This window comes from Manis pentadactyla, unplaced genomic scaffold (assembly GCF_030020395.1).
Source record: "Manis pentadactyla isolate mManPen7 unplaced genomic scaffold, mManPen7.hap1 scaffold_241, whole genome shotgun sequence".
Classification (NCBI taxonomy): Eukaryota; Metazoa; Chordata; class Mammalia; order Pholidota; family Manidae; genus Manis; species Manis pentadactyla.
In genome coordinates, this window is record NW_026644653.1 from 105,783 (window position 1) to 123,200 (window position 17,418).

The 17,418-nt window shown below is 41.9% G+C and overlaps 1 long non-coding RNA gene across 1 annotated transcript; it reads right to left on the reverse strand.

The window, feature by feature from the left end:
• Positions 1-13,511: 13,511 nt before the first annotated feature.
• Positions 13,512-16,799, reverse strand: LOC130682328 (uncharacterized). Its single transcript, XR_008995543.1, has 3 exons — positions 16,487-16,799; positions 14,566-14,661; positions 13,512-13,525 (listed from the first exon to the last, which is right to left on the reverse strand). It is a non-coding gene; the product is annotated as an uncharacterized LOC130682328 (long non-coding RNA).
• Between the last annotated feature and the right edge of the window lie 619 nt (positions 16,800-17,418).

Genomic DNA, 17,418 nt, shown 5'->3' on the forward strand with positions numbered 1-17,418 from the left:
CCTTTGTCAGGCATGGGAGACTAAAAAATGAGCAAAAGTATATTTCTACTTAGCTACTAGATCTCCAGCTCCTTGTGCAGATATTCATAAATACTCTTACTTGGACTCAGTCCAAATGAACTCACTGTGTCCTGGGTTTCCATTAAATGCAAAAAACAAGGGATTCAAAAAAGAGTAAATGCTCAAGGAGTGCTGCATCAAATGGGCAGTGGGAGACCTAAGGACCAGTCAGTATAAACAGTGTGGTAGGTATGCAGATAGAGATGTACAAGGCATTATGGGAATACAGAGGCATGGTTCCCAGCTCAGTCTTGGGATAGCATGGATTATCACAAAAGGCTCTGTGAAGGTAAGGAAAGGAATGTTAGCCATAGCCAGGCTGCATGGGGACCCTGGCAGGTGGCTTCGAAGAGGACGACATTTCAGTCAAAGGGTAAGAGGCGGGAAAATGCTTGCCAACAGCTGGAGCTGCACATTAGAACATGAAGATCTTCCATGTCCTTGGGATGTTAGGAGTGGTGACAAACTAGGGAGATATGTGAGTGCCAGATGTGGCAGCCATTTCTGCCTACGGGCAGTAGTTTGGATTTGATCCTGAAGAGGTTTAGGCAGTGGACTTACAGGGTCAGAGTGCATGATCTGGTTGGAAAGACAAAGTTAACATACTCATGAGGAAAAGAACCAAGCAATTCAGTCAGCATTAGTGTGCCAAAAGGCAAAGGTCTGTCCCTAATGAAATATATGGAGATTGGGTGGGATTTGGAGATCTTTCCCTCATGTTTTTAGATGTGGCAGTGTGGGATTCACATATAAGTCAAGCATAAAAATCCAATGAATAATCATATCTGACTTGATTGTTCATAGTTCGTGATGCGTGATCAAAACCGAAACAGTTTCTGTGATGTGACTGCCCTTTGCAATGTTCACCGTGTAAGAACTTGTTCCCTATGTAAGAACTTGTTCGCTATGCTACAGAAGACTGGCGGCTGTTGAGAGTTGGCTCGAGGTTGATTAATGATTGTGTGTTGAGTCCCCTGAACAGAATTTTATTGTTAACAACCATTGACCAATAAATATGAGAGGTGCCCTCTCAGCACCACTCTTGTGCTGTTACACCTCCATTCCCCTGGCTGCTCCTTTCAGGTTTCCTCAGCGCCTCTCCTCCCTTGTCTGCGGGTCAGAGGCAGGGAGGGACCCACATAGAAGCACAAGTGTGCTGTCTCTCTGGTGTTTTCTGGGGTCACTGCTGAGGACAGAGCAGAGATGGAGCCTATTCCTACCAGGGGAAGGGAGATTCATTTGCTTTAGAAACCAGTCCATAAGCTTACAAAGTCAAAACTATGAAGTTGACTCAAATTTTTGCCTGAGCTTGCTGACATGTCTTGCAGGTGATTTTTTGGTACTGAGGGTGAGAACAGTGGTGAGAAGCAGGTAGAGGAAGTACCGATAAATCAAGAGTTCCATAGATGAGTTTTATCATCGGACATTACAGATAACGTTTCATGAACTGCTCTCTTTACTACTATGTATGATAGAATTTTTCTGGAAGTATAAAAATAGGAAGAATAATAGTTTCAAGGGTTCTTGTGAGAATTAAATGAGATCTGTAACACAAGTGAAGATGTTAATGGTGTTGTGCTTAGTAAGTATTGACTATTGGTGATATTGGCTACTGTTGGCTGAGTTTCACTCTCCCTTCCCCACTGTTGTTTCTTACCTCTGACTTCCTTGGCCCTTTCTCCCCTGTGTGTCCTGGACTTTGCCCTGTGGAACTGAGGCAACCCGGCTTGTCTGGCGTTGCCTCTGGATGGTTCTTGCAAGGACGCGTCTCTACCTCCTTTTTCTGGCTTGTCCTGCTCGCCTAGGGATCCCTCTCTACTGAGCACCGCAGTCTTGGTATCAGCCCACTTGACCTTAACCTTATTTGTCCTGGTCCCTCCGTGTGTACTGTGCGTGCTGGGAGGTGGGATGGGGAGGGAGCGGGGTGGGCGGGGAGGGATCCAAACGCAGCCCAGCTGATCACGGCCCCCTTCAGGCAGCGAACGTCTTCTTGTTTTGTAAGAATTAGATTTTCATTGCATCACATTTTTGTTTATACATGGGTATGTGTATAATAAAGCCTGTGACTCTGTGTGCCTGTAGACATTATGTAGATGTTTATTTTAACTTAAGGGATGTTTGTTTCCACTTTGCATTGAGCTTCAGTTATCAATGACATTCAGCCTTTTTATGCCTTTACTTTTGGCTGCTCTTGCTACTTTGCTAAGTGTAAGATCACTTGTAAATCATTTCTTTAGTGTATTGGGTGAAAAGACTATTTAAAGGAACTTGGTGGTGGAGCCTTCCATGGAAGTAAAGAATATTTAGGGCTGGTTAAGTGCCAGACATTGTTTTAGGCCCTTTCTTGTCCTTCATTGATCTACAAGATGTGCTTTTGAAGTGAAAGTTCTCTCCATGTTTACTTTTCCAGTGTTAGACATCTAGTACATAGTAGGATTTTGTTTTGGCTGCACGCAAAAGAAAACCCTCAGACAGGCTTAAGTAATAGAAGGAATTTAGTGGTTCTTGTAACTGAGAAATCCAGCCATGGGATGGGCTTCAGGTATGGTTTGATGCAGAGCTTCATGCTGGTGTTAGGGAGTTGTAAATCTCATGAATGAGTGCTCCATCGACGGTCGAAGGACCATCAAACAGCATCAGAAGCAGAGGTCTTGATATTGACTGAGGCCAACCTGGGTGAGTGTGTTGGTTGACTCTGCATTGGTCATTGTAGGCTCCTTGTGGACTCCCTTGCTGGGTGTGACCCTGGGGTGTGTACTGATGCTGCGGAGTGAGGTTAGCTTCTTCAGAAGTGCAATGCCAGCGAGGCTCTTTGTTAGGAGGAAAGGAGCGCTGCGAGGCTATTCCTAGGTGTCCACTGCAGAGACACAGACCTGGGGCTTGAATGTAGTGCTCTTTGTCCAATTCCAGGGCGCTGTAATCCAAATGATGCCTCCCTTAAAGTTGCTCTCCCCCAAGCAGTGTCTGATGAGCCTTTACCGTCAGCGTTCTTCCTCAGGAAGCACTGGCCTTAGTGTGGGTGGGGCATATCATCGTCTGGGAGTATGACTTTGCCCATAGCATGTAATTATTCAGAGGCACAGTATGCTCCTCTCTGAAGTAAGGGGGTTGAACAATATGAATTTATCCCATGTTTATTAAGTGCCTATTATGTCTAGATCTATGTCAGGGGTTGAATTTACAAACATGCAATGTACACATGGCTGCTGCCCTTATAGGGAGGGCTACTGACTGTTGGGACAAAGAGGCATTAATTAAATGGTGAAAAATATGTCATATGGGGCCTCTCACATATGCCTGGCCATTAGCAAACAGTTAATGAATCAAACAGTCTCCATTTTGATCTGTTATCATTAACAAATATATCATTTTAAGTTCTGCCCAGTGTTCCTGTGGGGAAGTACGGAGCACCCCCAGGGAGGACTGTGAGGACTGGGAGAGGAGCAGGGTGGGCCCTGGGTATGCCCACACCCAGGGCCTGGGGTGGGTGTGAGGTGCGGGGCGGGCTCCGAGGCCCCTTCCATCCCTGAGGGACACTGATCTCCTTCCAGCCCCGGTGTTTCCCGGAGTTAATGATGGACGCTGCGGGCCCCTTATGCTCCTCCTGTGTCGGGGAGCTGGGCGTGCGGGAAACACACCTCTGGCGCCCTGCAAGGGGTTCATTCATCTTCTTGTACTTGGTGATTTTCTATTCAAACAGGTTCTTTATGTTAAAGAATCCAGATTTCAAAATGCCTTAAAAATAATGACCCTTGAATGGATAGGGGTGTGTGTGTGTCTCTGTGTGCGTGTGTGTGTGTGTCTGTGTGCGTGTGTGTGTGTGTGTTTGTGTGTAATGGTGTATTCTTTAGCCATGAGAAGGAAGCAAATCTAGCCATTTGTCACAACGTGGATGGACCTGGCGGGCACTGTGCAGAGGGAAATAACTCAGAGAAAGGCAAGTACCATGTGGACTCCAAAAAAAACAAATTCATAGAAACAGAATGGACATTTTTAGGGGATGGAAGGTTGAAGGAATGGGGAGATATTAGTCAAAGGGTACAAACTTTCAGTTACAAGATGAGTAAGTTTTGGAGATCTAGTGTATAGCACGGTGATTCTAGTTAACAACACTACTTGAAAGTTCACAAAATAATGTTCCTGGTTTCACCAGAACTTTTTTTTTTAAGTGGTTATTTAAAAATTTTTATTAGGGTATATTGATACACAATCTTATGAAGGTTTTGATGAGGAACATTGTGATTCCCACATTCACCCATAAAATCAAGTCCCCCTCACACACCCCATTGCAATCACTATCCATCAGTGTAGTAAGATGGTAGAGAGTCATTACTTTTCCAGGTCTTTTAAATATTGCAGTCGGTTCTTCCCTGTCACAGGTGTACTTGGGGTGGTCCGAGCCTCTTCCCGTATCCCCCCTCCCTCCTTGAGCTAGCTCATGGGGCCCCTTCCTCTTGACTCCCAGCCCTCTGGTCTCAGCTTCCCCTGGGGCTTGTGTATTCTCAACCATCTTCTCATTGGTCTTTCCACTCTATTATAAGTAATGATGTCCAGGAAGGAAGACAACATGTATTTCTAGAACAGCTGTCACCACAGATGCCTGGAAGAAAAACCTGTGCAGTGTGGACAGGAATGGTCCTATTTTCCTGAAAAGGAGACACATAAAGTCCATACCTTCGCAAAGATTCTAGGCTCTGATCTGCTTTGAAACACTTCTCATTTCCTGGAGCACCCGTTCCTACCTTATCTGCCACTATGCCATCACACAATTTCTCTTCTCTCCTACCCTCTTTGCATTTAATTTTTTTCTCAAAAAAGTCTTTCAAAAGCAAGTTTGAGTAGAGTTACCACAAAATGAGTGCGGTATCTCCACAGTGAGTCATAATGGAAGTCAGAAAATGGTGTCATGACCAATTAGCTTTCTTCTGGTTTTCCTTGTGGCTTATCAATGGTGGCCGTGCAGCCCTTCCACGAACAGCCCTGGAGCTGTGCTGGCTCAGCGGGGATTCGGGGATGACTTCAGGGAACAGCTTCCTGTGTGTGTTACTGTTTTTCTTCTATTGACTGATGTGTGTAGGAGAATTGGGTGTGAAGAGCAGTACATTTCTTTGCTCTTCCTTCTGTAAATTGCTTCTTACAACAGTGATTTAAAGTCGTGGAAAAATAAGTTCGCAGTCTTCCGTGGAAGAGGAAAGAGGGAGATGGTGGGAAAAGGATGGTTAAAAGGGTGGGAAACGTTTGTAGTGATGCAGCCTCTTGGTGACCTTACATTTGCATAGTACATCTTGCTGCTCTCTGTGTGTGCGCGCGGATGTATTCTTTCCCGAGTTTTCTGGCAACGTTCCAGGCATAGCAGAGGCTACAAATCTTTTGCAAATTGGCAAATCCTTTTTCTGCTCATGTAAATCAATAAGGAGCAATTGTTCCCTGTTCCTGGACAGAGGGCTTAACTCCATGTTGCTGTCTGTGCACTGGTGAAACGTAATCATCTCCGAACCCTGGTACAGACTTAACTGGGTGTGCATTGACAGTGCCTTGTTCTGACTGGGCACTCAATCATAATAGTTGAATGATACCCAGAATATCACCTCAAAGCTGAGGACCTAGACCGATCCTGTCAGTTCTTTCCACGTTCTTTGGTAGTGCACCTGGGGAGGACTTAGCTCTCTGTGTGCATCCCAGGTCTTTGGATTTTATTTCCTTTCTATAATGGGCTGGTTCTGTGAAACAGTAAGCCAGACGTTCAGGCAGGACATTAGGTGGGGCTGGAACATTCTGGAAGAGTGGAAACTTGACGAGGGCACAGCCTTTTCTGCAGCTCCTCTGATACGGGTTGTGGGTGGTCGGCCTGGGTGACTGTGGGGAGGGAGGGAGGCACTGACTTGAGCTCCCTGCTCTCTTCCACCTGTGAAAGGGGCTCTTTCCTGACCGATTGGCGGACAAAGAGAAGGAGTTGCTGCAAACCATGTGGCTTTATTGAAATAGATTGTTGCTGGGGACTTCCCCTTTAAGATAATGCCAGATAGTGGAGCTGTATTATAATGTTTCAGATAATAGAAAACCCATATTCACCTGGCTGATCCGCCTCTTTGTTGGACTCATGAAATGGATTTAAAAGTGTGGAAAGAGACTTTGTGATGGTGGTTGGTTGGCTTTCCCCTTGATGTAGTAGCAGCTATTTGGGTTGAATCCTCTGCTTTTGTCACACTAATTTTGGTTATTTTGTGTCTTGCCCCACAGTTGTGAACTAGTAAGACATTCTTGGAAGGACTGGAAAGGGAGGTGCTCTTCCGAATGGCTTTTGGGAGACAGTCTTGGTCACATCACTTTACTTAAGGTTTGCTCTTTTTGTGTATTCGTAAGGACAGGAGAGAGGGCCCCTCTCAGTGATGCCAGGGTTCTTGTTCACGAAGCCGAAGAATGAGCTTCAGAAACAGTCAAGGTAGGAGAGCAAGGTACAGGCTTTTATTTAGAGATAAAGGGAAAGGGCAGAGCTCCCGGCTCAGGCCAGGAGGGGTCAAGAGAGTCCGTGGTGGGCGTTGTCTGGGGGTTTTATAGGCAGTTGAGGATTTTTCGAGAACATGAATAAAACTTTGGGGTGTGGACTTCTTAGGTGTTCCCTGAATATTAAAGATTATCTTAACGTAAGGAATTTCCTGTCTTGATTTCTCTCTGGGACATTGTCCCCTTGGTCTGGGATAACATCAAAGGCTGCCTGCACAGCCCACAAGGTGGGCTGAGGTAATGTCTATTTGTGAAAGAATCCTGCCTTTTGAATTTTCTGGGTGTTAAAATGCAATCTTATCTTTAAGATGGACTGTTTCCTGCCTTTTACCATGTCGTGTACTGCTGGGTCTCCATGCTAAGTTAGTTGCTCAGTTTGCAAAATCACCTCGTCAGATCTGAAGGAGGACAGACAGCACATAGGCCTGGGCCTTTCAGTATGCCAAAGTGACTCTTACACATGGCTACAAATGATTAGCGTCACTGAACATGTGCCACTCTTCCCCACTTGGGGAACACCAACTGATCTGTGGAGGTGATCATGTGGTTTTTGTCCTTTTTGTTGATGTAGTGGATGATGTACAGTAATCTATTTTTAGTTAGACCTTTGTCTTAAAGCTTTTGTGAATCCCTAAATTCCTAATAGTCCTGTTAGTGCGTAGTTTTTGCCATAAAATACAGTCATGTAGACTTTAAAGATTATGAAACAGTTTATTTGTGCTTTGCGAAGGACGATCGTTTGTTAGTCTTTGCTTTCTCCTTTTCCAACACCGTCTTTATGCATTCACTAACTAGTTAAGTCAACAGTTCTTCACATCAGTTTTGTGACTCAGTGTGTCACAACCAATTGTAAGGACTGTTGAAGTAATTAGCTAGTAATTTCTGGTAAAGGTCCTAAGCTTTGTGGCTGACCTACGAGCTAAGAGGAGGTGAGGTGATTCCTGTGAGATTGCTGTTCCCTTGTATGCCTTCCAGTGTGCTTTGTGGGGGACACAAGGAGTGGAAGTAGAGCGAGCTGCTGATGGGGGTGCACACGGTGGTGTTGTGTCTCGGCACAGGGAAATGGGGTTGCGCAGCCTTGCCTGTCATTGTGTGTGGGGGGGTTTGTGCGTGCACGTGTATGGAGAATCGCTTGGCCCTCGTGAGGAACTCCAAAGAACCGCAGCTTATGCTTTAAGAAAATGATAATTACCATGAATCACGGCCATGGATTTGCGAAGGGACTGCACAGTGTCTAATTCTAGAACAGGAGAGAGCGTGGCCTGCTTCGGGGCGCCAGGATCAAGGAGGCTGTGTTGGAGGAATTGACCTTTACGAGTTGAACCGGATGTGCTGAGATGCCCAGGAGGCAACACCTGCCAATGAGACGAGTGGAGACCCCAGGCCTCCAGAGCAGGAGTTCTCATCCCTATCTGTGGACTCTGAGACAGTGCAGAGACCTCCGCCTTCCCTTTCGGAGGTCCTGATTCTGTTTTAGCAAAGAACACTCTACTTCCCCACCCCAAATGAACCTGATGTACATGCTGGGGTTGATTCCTCGTTCCTTCGAGGGCTGTGGAGGGATAAGAGGCATCACAGTTTCATCACTGGGCCTCTGAGGGAACAAGCAGAGTGTCCCCCGTGTCCTCTCCCACGCGCGCATTCAGACACAGGCAGGTACATGCACACTGTCATGTAGCATTTGTTTGACTATAATCAGGTCTCACGTGTAAATGTAGCTCTAAGAAATAAATACTGAAATTTTTAATGTGCTGTCTCAGTAGTCAAATGTGTTATTCAGCTCTGCAGATTAAAGTGCTTGTTCTTGAAGCCTTAAACTCCTAATAGTCGTTGTGGAGTCTTCAAAGAGTGCCTAACTCCTCTCTAGTGAGCTCTGCTATTACTTGGATGTTTTCTAGTGTTGTTTTTTTGTTCTTCATAGGATTGTGTACCAGGAGGGTGGGAAGGAGAGGGAGGGCGACAGTTCCGACCGTGGTGTTAATTTTCACGTGGCAGCTGGTCTTCGATGTCCCCTCTGCATAAGGGGCATCTCGTAGTCGTAGCCAGCCACTGGTCGATGCACACTTGATGAAAAATGTGCATGCAAGGAAGACGTCTATGATATGCAAAAACAACAGAAAGCACAAAATTAATCTTATGACAACTGCCCGTGGTATACCTGTAATAATTCAGGAGTGTTTCAAAGTTACCAGACATCTATCTCTTTTATCTGTAAAACATTCAACAACCTCGAGGCCTCTCTAATGACAGTCACACCTACATTAAATCAATAGTGGGCAGAATAAGGCAGAAATACACAAGATGACTAACTGTTTCAGCTATGGAATCAAATCATGTAAAAACTCAAGGATTTTAAAACCTACACTGGCAGTTATTCCAGTTTTGTTTCTGGACGTGAGCTGCCAATCTGCTGAGTTGGCAGTATGTCCCTGTTACCTAAAATTGCAAAAATATGTATTTTCCCTATCCAATAAATTTGTGAAACACTTTGAGAAATGTATCTCTCTCTCAACAATATCAGAACTCATTCTAGCATGAGTTCTAGTCACACTAATTAAGAAATCTTATATGTAATATTATTTTCCATCTAGAGGATCTTTATAAAGTACAGATTGATTGAAGGTTAATAAGGGTTTTGTGGGTAATTGTTACAGCCACTGAATACTATGGCACTCTTTTTGAAAAACAGCTTAATCCATTTTGTAATATATTTGCAATATCGAATCATGTACACTTGAAACTAATATGTGCCAATTATATCTCCACGAAAAGTAATTAATTGGAAAGAAAGTAGCTTCAAATCAGATATTTACTTTGGTATACTTCACTAAATCATCACTTAGCAATTGAGAAATAAAGAAAGCATCGAGGCAAGACAGGGTAAATCTGAGTGAAGGGTGTGATGGAAGTATGCATTTCTAATCCACTGCTACGAGCTGTCACACAGTTTTAGACTTCCCAGTTCTTGCTAAAAAGAGATGCTCCAATTCCTCTTTGAACGGTATTACCACTACTGTAAGAAAAGTTAGCTTCCAGACTTATAAATTTCACTGGCAACACAGTGATCAAATAACCTGTATGTGGTATGGCAGACAGATGTTTATAGCTTTTTTCTCTCTCAGCCGAGTGAAGACATAGGATAAAGTTACCCTCATCAATTAGGGCAACAGAGTTAGCATACGGTTCTGTTACATATGTTATAGAACCTTTTTCACATGGGATTATGTACTTCGGATCAAAACAGAACAGGTGCAAAATAATGAAGAGAGTATAAAAAGAAAATCCCTAAAATTAATATTGGGTTAGCATAACATTTTCTAAATTGCAAAGTTGTAAGAACTGAATAGTCCCCAGAAGTAAGAGGGCATTTTAGGACAAAATCAATTTATGAGAAGATGCTGTCTAACACTGCGTGGAGTTAATCGAGTTCCCCCTCTTTAAGCCTCGGAGAATACTTTGATTTGACAGTCTCTGCCTCCAAAGCCTGTCAAGTTCTCCTTTCTGCGAGATTGAGAGAAGACAATTTGACCACAAAATTTCCCTGCCCAAGTATATTTCCCATCCCAACCCACTGGTAGCAATACAGAGACTTAGATCTTTTCCTTTCACTCACTATGGGAAGGCAATTCCCTACCTGTCGGAGATTGGTAACACGATATTCCAGGAGTGATCTTTATGTGGCTTCTAGTCTACTTTCACATAAAATCTCATGCACAGTTTTGACAACGGATTTTAGATAATTCATGTCTGGTTACCTCACGTCTTCCCCTTCCTCCAAAGTGCAGAGGCAGATAGTGCACTGCTCCTCGGTGGCTTCCTGAGTCGGTGCTTCGCCGGCTTGTTGGCGGGGCAGGTCCCTCTGTGAGAGGCGATCGGGTGTCACCGTGTTAGTGGGATGACATTACTGAACAACTGAGTAAAGTCTGTGTTTATTTGACAGACAATGCCAAAGAAAGTTTTGGCATTTGGCACATTCGGCCACAACTTATCTCCCAGGTATAACTGTGATGAGTTAATGGATGAGTTAAGTGATTAATTTCAACTAAGTTATTTTAAGACTTAAATAAGCAGCATCAAAAGGAAAATAAAAAGTAATTCATGAATTACTTTGAAAAAGTACTGTTTTTAAAACACTGTTAGGATGTTTACAAACTCTATTTTTGTCCCATCATAACGCTTAGCCTTTACTAAGGAATTTTCAAATAATCTCCAAATAAATTAATCCGATGACATAGTTTTTAGCTTAGACAACTGAAAGGACTTAAATTTAGTGGAAATAGCTCTTTAATACTCTTAGAAAACAGAAGACAAATTCAGTGATTTTTCACTTTCTTCTTATTAGTCTGCATAGCATAGTTGTTTGTTGAAAGAAATCTATATAACATGTCTATTGCACAAGTTCTCTAAATAATACTATAAATTGAGGGTACAATGTAAGAAATGTAGGTTAACTAAATGTCAAAATAAGTGGCCAGTTAAATTACACTATAAGTTATTCAAGAGAATATGGGTGGCATGTGGGTGCTGATCCAGAATGAAAACATAATGCCCAAAAACGGTGCACTTGTCATCCTCTTTGTGTTATTTTTAAAAGTGGAAGGGAAAATATGTACAGATGTACATTGTTAATGCCTAAAAATGCCTCGATTACGTAAGAAACCCTTAACTATGATTTTTCTTCTGGGAAGAAAAACTTGGGTCTTCAGGGTAAGAAACCTCAGAAGATATGTTTTTAAACTTTCAAATTTTTAAAAATCATATGCATGTGTTGCTTTAGTAATAATGTAGCTGAATTCAGAGGTCCATAATACTAAATCTTATGCATTTCAATAATGTAGACATCGCACAGAATAAATTCTTACTTTTTTGTATTTATGTGGGTATGTGCATCTCTCGATCGTCTCCTGAGATGCTCCGCTGTTGTGATCTTCTGTTTCTTGTAAAGGATCCAGTATCTGAAGGTGAAGAATAACTAGTATTAAAAGCGAGGATGACTATTCATTGAATAGCACTGTCGATACTGTAAAAGCAATAAAGCTCCATATTTATAAACCTGCAATATAAATACAGTGTTTGCAGTATGTTAAGGCAAATGGTTGTCTGTACTTCTTTTCTCAACCCGCTGAAGTGGTGCGACAAAGTCACCCTTACATTGCTCAGTGACTCCTACTGCCCACCTCTTGCTTCTGTGTCCTCTTCTCATGTTCTGCCTTAAGCCTAAACATAGCTTCAGGTTTCTCCCCAAGTGTCATGTCCTTAATCCTGGAATAACTGCAGCCCTGTTTCCTGCTTTCCCTTCACAGCCAGGCTTATAAAGCAAGCAGTTTATATTCACTGTTCCCACAGTTTTACCTTCCTCCCTGTAATCTAAGACGGACACCATCCCCATCCTCACCAATAACCACTCTGTAATGCATTCAACATTTTCCCAACTTTGTGTTTTTGTGGTGAGACACTAATGACCATATTATTTTGACATTGTTCTCATTTTGTTTCTTCTCAACTCCTCTAGCCAGTGCTCAGAATCCTTTCTTTGAAGAACAGGTCTACCTTTCAGATATAGTATTATCACTCTCAAAGGTTTTTTCAATTTGTCAGTCTATACATTTTTTTGTGGCAATCTAATCCTCTTCCGTACATTTGTGTTTTATGACAGTATGTGGCTCATATATATTGACAAATCACAACATATCTTTAACTCAGGTATCAGTTTATGGTTTTGAGGTGCAGACTATAAACTGAAATCCCTAGTGGACATTTTACCTTGATACCCACTTATCACAGATTCAGTATGTCTAAAACCTAACTCACCTAACCTCTTGCCTAAACCATAATCTAATACTCTGCAACTCAGTGAAAGACACCAAGCTAGCATCTAGGAGTCATCCCAAATGTCGTTCAGATGTGTCTCATCATTATTACACCAGCTGCCACTGTCCTTGTTCAGGTGTTTATCAACTTTTACCTCTTCTACTATGTCTTAACTAACTAGATTCCATGCGCTCACCTTCACATCTATTTTTTGAAACAAGTGAGGAGGTGGTCTTTCTAACTACAATCTGAGTAAATCACTCCAAAAGCATAAGTAAGACCAAGTCATTTCGCTTTCAATGGTTCCCGAGTCCCAGTTTCTTGGCTGGGCAGCTTTATTTCTTATTGCTGAGTGATCCCCATTCCTAAGATCCAGAAATACCAGCGTATTTGCAGTTGCTTGTGTGTATGTTATTGGAGATCTCTTAACATGCTGTAATCACTGCAAGAGCATCATTCTCAATTCCAAAACCTGCTGAGAAGTCACACGCATAATAAAGCATCTCGGAAGCCTTTCCTACAGTGCATCCACCTCCCAAGGTGAAGCCCCTCCCTTCTCTGTCCTACTTTTGTAACTAGTATGTGTTATGAATTGCAAACTCAATGAATTTACACCTTAGATTGGTATCTAGAAAATGTTTATCTGCTCAAATCAGATACAGAGAATAAGTACAGTCCTTTGGCAGATGAGTAGAGTAGAAACGCATAGGAACAGACCAATTACCCCTTGTGAGAAAATCAAGCTCATGTCCCACTGACAGTGGATCAAGACTGGTGTCTTGGTACCAAAGAAAAAACTTGTAATGAGGAGAGAGAAATATAGTACATTTTACAGTGCAAATACAAATACAGATTTTAATCTATCTAATACATTTTTATACCACAATTTCTATTTACTAATTCTCACATTCTACTAAAACACGTATAATAAATAAGTTGAGAATATTTGCAGTAAAATAAAATAGAAGAAGAATACTCTTAAGAAGAAAAATATTTCAGCATTTTGAAAAGTTTTTATTTTACCAGTATAGGAAGAACTAGTACAAATACGAAGTCAAGTCGAAGTGCTACATGGTGATGGTCCAGGTGGGGATGCGATGCCCCAGGTGCCTCAGCGGCCGCAGCCCCTCCGGCTTCAGGTCCCAGGCCCCTGACCAAGGATGAGAGCGCTTTAGCTTGTAACCATCTCTGCAGTGTCTTATGATAATCAGTAGGAATGGGGGACTATGTTTACATTTTTTAAAGTTGCCTAAAGCTTCTTAACTTACACAGCTGAGACAAATTTAGCCCCTAAGATATAACTAACAAAAATCTCAGATTCAATTCAGAAAGTAAAACTCAAAAATTCAATTTTGTCATTACAAGGAGCAAAGCACTGTGGTGAGTTTCATTCACATCCTACAAAGGAAACAAATTGCATAGGTTCCTTCCAATCTAAAAGTCTGATTCTACTTGAGGAGCACACAAATTAGGTGTTTCTGTTTGTTTGTTTATGTGAATGTTACAGATGCTCCCAAGACTTTTGTTTGTTGAATAGTGTCTCTGCGTTGCTGGCTTCAAAGATAATTACAACAACAAACACATCTGTACCTTACAATACAAGGGTAAACAAAATTTTATAAAGAGGAAAACTGTTAAATGCCAAATCTCCGTTTCTGCATTCTCACTTTATGTTCTGCCTCAAAAGCTGCTGTGGACCAAGATCTCAATGACTTCCTAAGGAAAATGAATTTCATAGAAATTTAATGCCCATCTACTTCCATTTCTCTGGTAAACACTGTAAGACTAGGAAGGCACAAGCTGGTGTTCTCCTGTCAGTAGCCAGGGTTAGAGGCAGTCAAGCAGATGTAAGTGCTAAGAGCGGGGAGGGTGTATCAAGAAGTTGTGAGAAGCAGGGTGTATTTAGCGAGCTGGCTTTCATGGCAGACACCCCTGAAGGACAACGGAACAGCTTACTCCTGTGTGACAGGGCCCCCTGCCCCAGAACTCAAGTTCCTCCTGTTGCTTCTCCAGGTCTCTAACTTGCCCAGAGGCAGTGCCTCACAGCTAAACTGAATTCAGTTTCTCCACAGCACCGCCCCGGGTGGCATTCCACTATAAAGCATTGATTCTGGCCGTTTGAGCACAAGCTACTGAGAATATCCCTGAAACAGACAAGATACTGATGGAGCCGATCTCTCTGGAGCCTACCGAGGATGTAAGGACATAGTCCCAGGCACAGGATGTCCGTGTCCACTGTAGGGGTGCATCCTGTGTGTGTGTGGTGGGGGGCGCTCAGGTCCCAGCCTGGAAACAGAACACAGAAAGACCACAGGAAATACTTGAATAATTGGTTATTTCTTAATGTAGGAAAAATAGCCTAGTATTCATATTCAAATGTCTATAGATTAGTCATGAAATTCATTATCTAACAACAAATTACAAAAATGTAACAGATTTAATGATTACTAAATCAAGGAATCATAACCCCACAAATTCTCACTGCTCATTTCTTACAATACCTCCAATTCAAATTTATCCAAGGAAAAAGACAATTGGAACGTTTTGTTGTATACCTTCTTTACAGCAGGTATTTTAAGTAAAATAACAGGAATTTGAATGGAAATAAAATTGTTAAAATTAAACACCTCAGCAAATGCTATAGGAGCAAGTAAGACACATCTATAAACACGTAAGGCAGGAAAATGGAAGTGTCTTATTTTGCTTTACTTTTATATTGTGACATTCAGCCATTTTAAAAGATAAATCTTTTAAGAGAAAAAAATGTTAACCTTGTGCATTTATTTCAAACACATGCAAGAAGACGTTCCACATCTGGAAACTGATATTAGCTCCATTCACACTCTTTATTCTGTATTCCAGCTTAATATTTTCTCTCTCGAGTCAGTCAAATTTACAAATAGAAGCACAGTTCTGAACAGAGTACTTCAAAAAAAAGTTCCAGTGATGCCTTTTTATACTGCAATTCTTATTTCCTACTAGCTTGTAACACATTTTCAAATTTTGCGTTTAATCTTTTTATTTTTTATTTTTTATTAAGGTATCATTAATAGACAGTCTTATGCTCAGGTTTCACATGAGCACCGCTGCGATTATGACAGCATGCTTAATCTTAACAATTTAGAACAGGTAATCTTCTAGATACTGGAAAATATTAATGTTACGTTGGCAACTTTCTATCTAAAGGGTTACTATATTACAATGGCAACGAGAACCAGAGATTCTGGATATAATCATAAGTTATACAACTAAAGGAAGAAGTCAGAGAAGTGGTAGATCATTAATTATTTCAAGAGATTTGCAAACATCTCTGTAAGGGCCAACTACTTCTCTGTAGGCCATACCCAACTAGGTCTTCCTAAGTGGTTACTAAGTCTTTGGAATACTCAGGTTAGTCTCCGTAATGTGAAAGAAGCCACAGACGCCACAGACAAAATCAACCACATGAAGATGCTGCGGGATTGGTGCAGCTGTACTGGCTAAACGCATAAATGAGCAAGGGAAGCTGTTTTCCTGTTAAATTGTATTTACAAAAACAAGCAGGCAGGATATGAAGCACAGAATTTGTTGTCCTAAAGTAGAAAAGCAGATACTTAATTTTCAAAGAAAAAGCAAAAAGTTCAGTTGGTCTTCCCGTGTTAAGGTAATACAATAATATTTAAATTATTAAATAAACTGAGTTAAAAGACATTGAAAAAAGCACAGCTGGAAAATGCTAATATTCTTCTTCCGTCTGGCCGGTTACATATAATAAGTCAGAGCATATATTTGAGCACTGTATCTTGTTTCTCAAGATCATCAATTTTAACATTAGCCTTTACTATGGAAACTGAAAAAAGAAACGAGACTGGTTTGCAAAAATAAATGACCCTTTGTTGCATCCTGAAAATGGTTTGGTTTCGTTAAATAAATTTGTTTGGTCAACTTGTTTTGTCAACACCTACAACTCAGGGTAAGAAAGAGGAAGATTTTGGTTAGTAAAGAATAACTTAGTGAACTGGTGGTTTAGTATACTTAAATTGCTTCTACTGATTTTATAGTGTTATAAACCAATGGGAATAGAAGGAAAAGGAATAATGTGTGATTATCTTTTTAAAAACATGAAACAGACGTTGTATGCTGCATCATCATCCTTCGATGTTCCATCCTCTGCGCAACTTCATGACGATGCAGTCTCTGTCCTGGAGGTGCTGTGCCTGGAATGTAATACGGAATTGGCTGGTTTGTGGCATGAGGATGCTGCGGGATTGGTGCAGCTGTGGTGTCTAAATTAGTAGGGGGTGGGGGTGCCACGGGGTGAGGTGGGGGTGCATGACAAGACATGTTAGAATGGGAGGCATGCACAGGGTGAGGAATAACAGGTGGAGACTGAGCCTGAGCAGGTGGGTTTCCGTAGGAGTTTGGGCCGGCAGAGGCTTCATGACGCCGTCTTGTCAAAGCAGCATCTGTAAGGGAAACAGAGGCATCGTGCAGTTGAGCGTACATTGCTAGTATAGATTCCTACTGTATTTTAGAAACGTATTAGCATATGTTTAATGTTTTATGTGTGCTTTAGCAATGCTTGAGTCTTCTCTGTTCTATTTGCAACCTATTTTCTCCTTTGAGTAATCTTAGATATCTTCCCATGTCAATGTACAGTTTTACTTCATTCTCAGCTTCACAGCAGTCTACTATAGGAATGTACCAAAATTTATCAAAGAAATTTCCATTGATAAAAATTGGAAACAACCCGAATGCTCCAATAGATATCTATCTGTATGATCCCTCTCATGCTAGTGTTCTTTTGTACATTCACGTGCACGAGTGCGTGTGCAAACACACACACACACACACACACACACACACACACATCATTCATGGACAGTGTCTGTAACATAAGTTTCCTGTAAGTAGTTGTGAGTCTCAGCAAATAATTTAAACTCAGATAGCAGTGGACAAAAGACCCTGCCCAAAAGGTTACCATAATTAATACACCCGTCACCAGTACACAGGAGTCCCGGAGGACCCCCACTCTCACTCAGTCCTCACATGCCAATCTGAGAA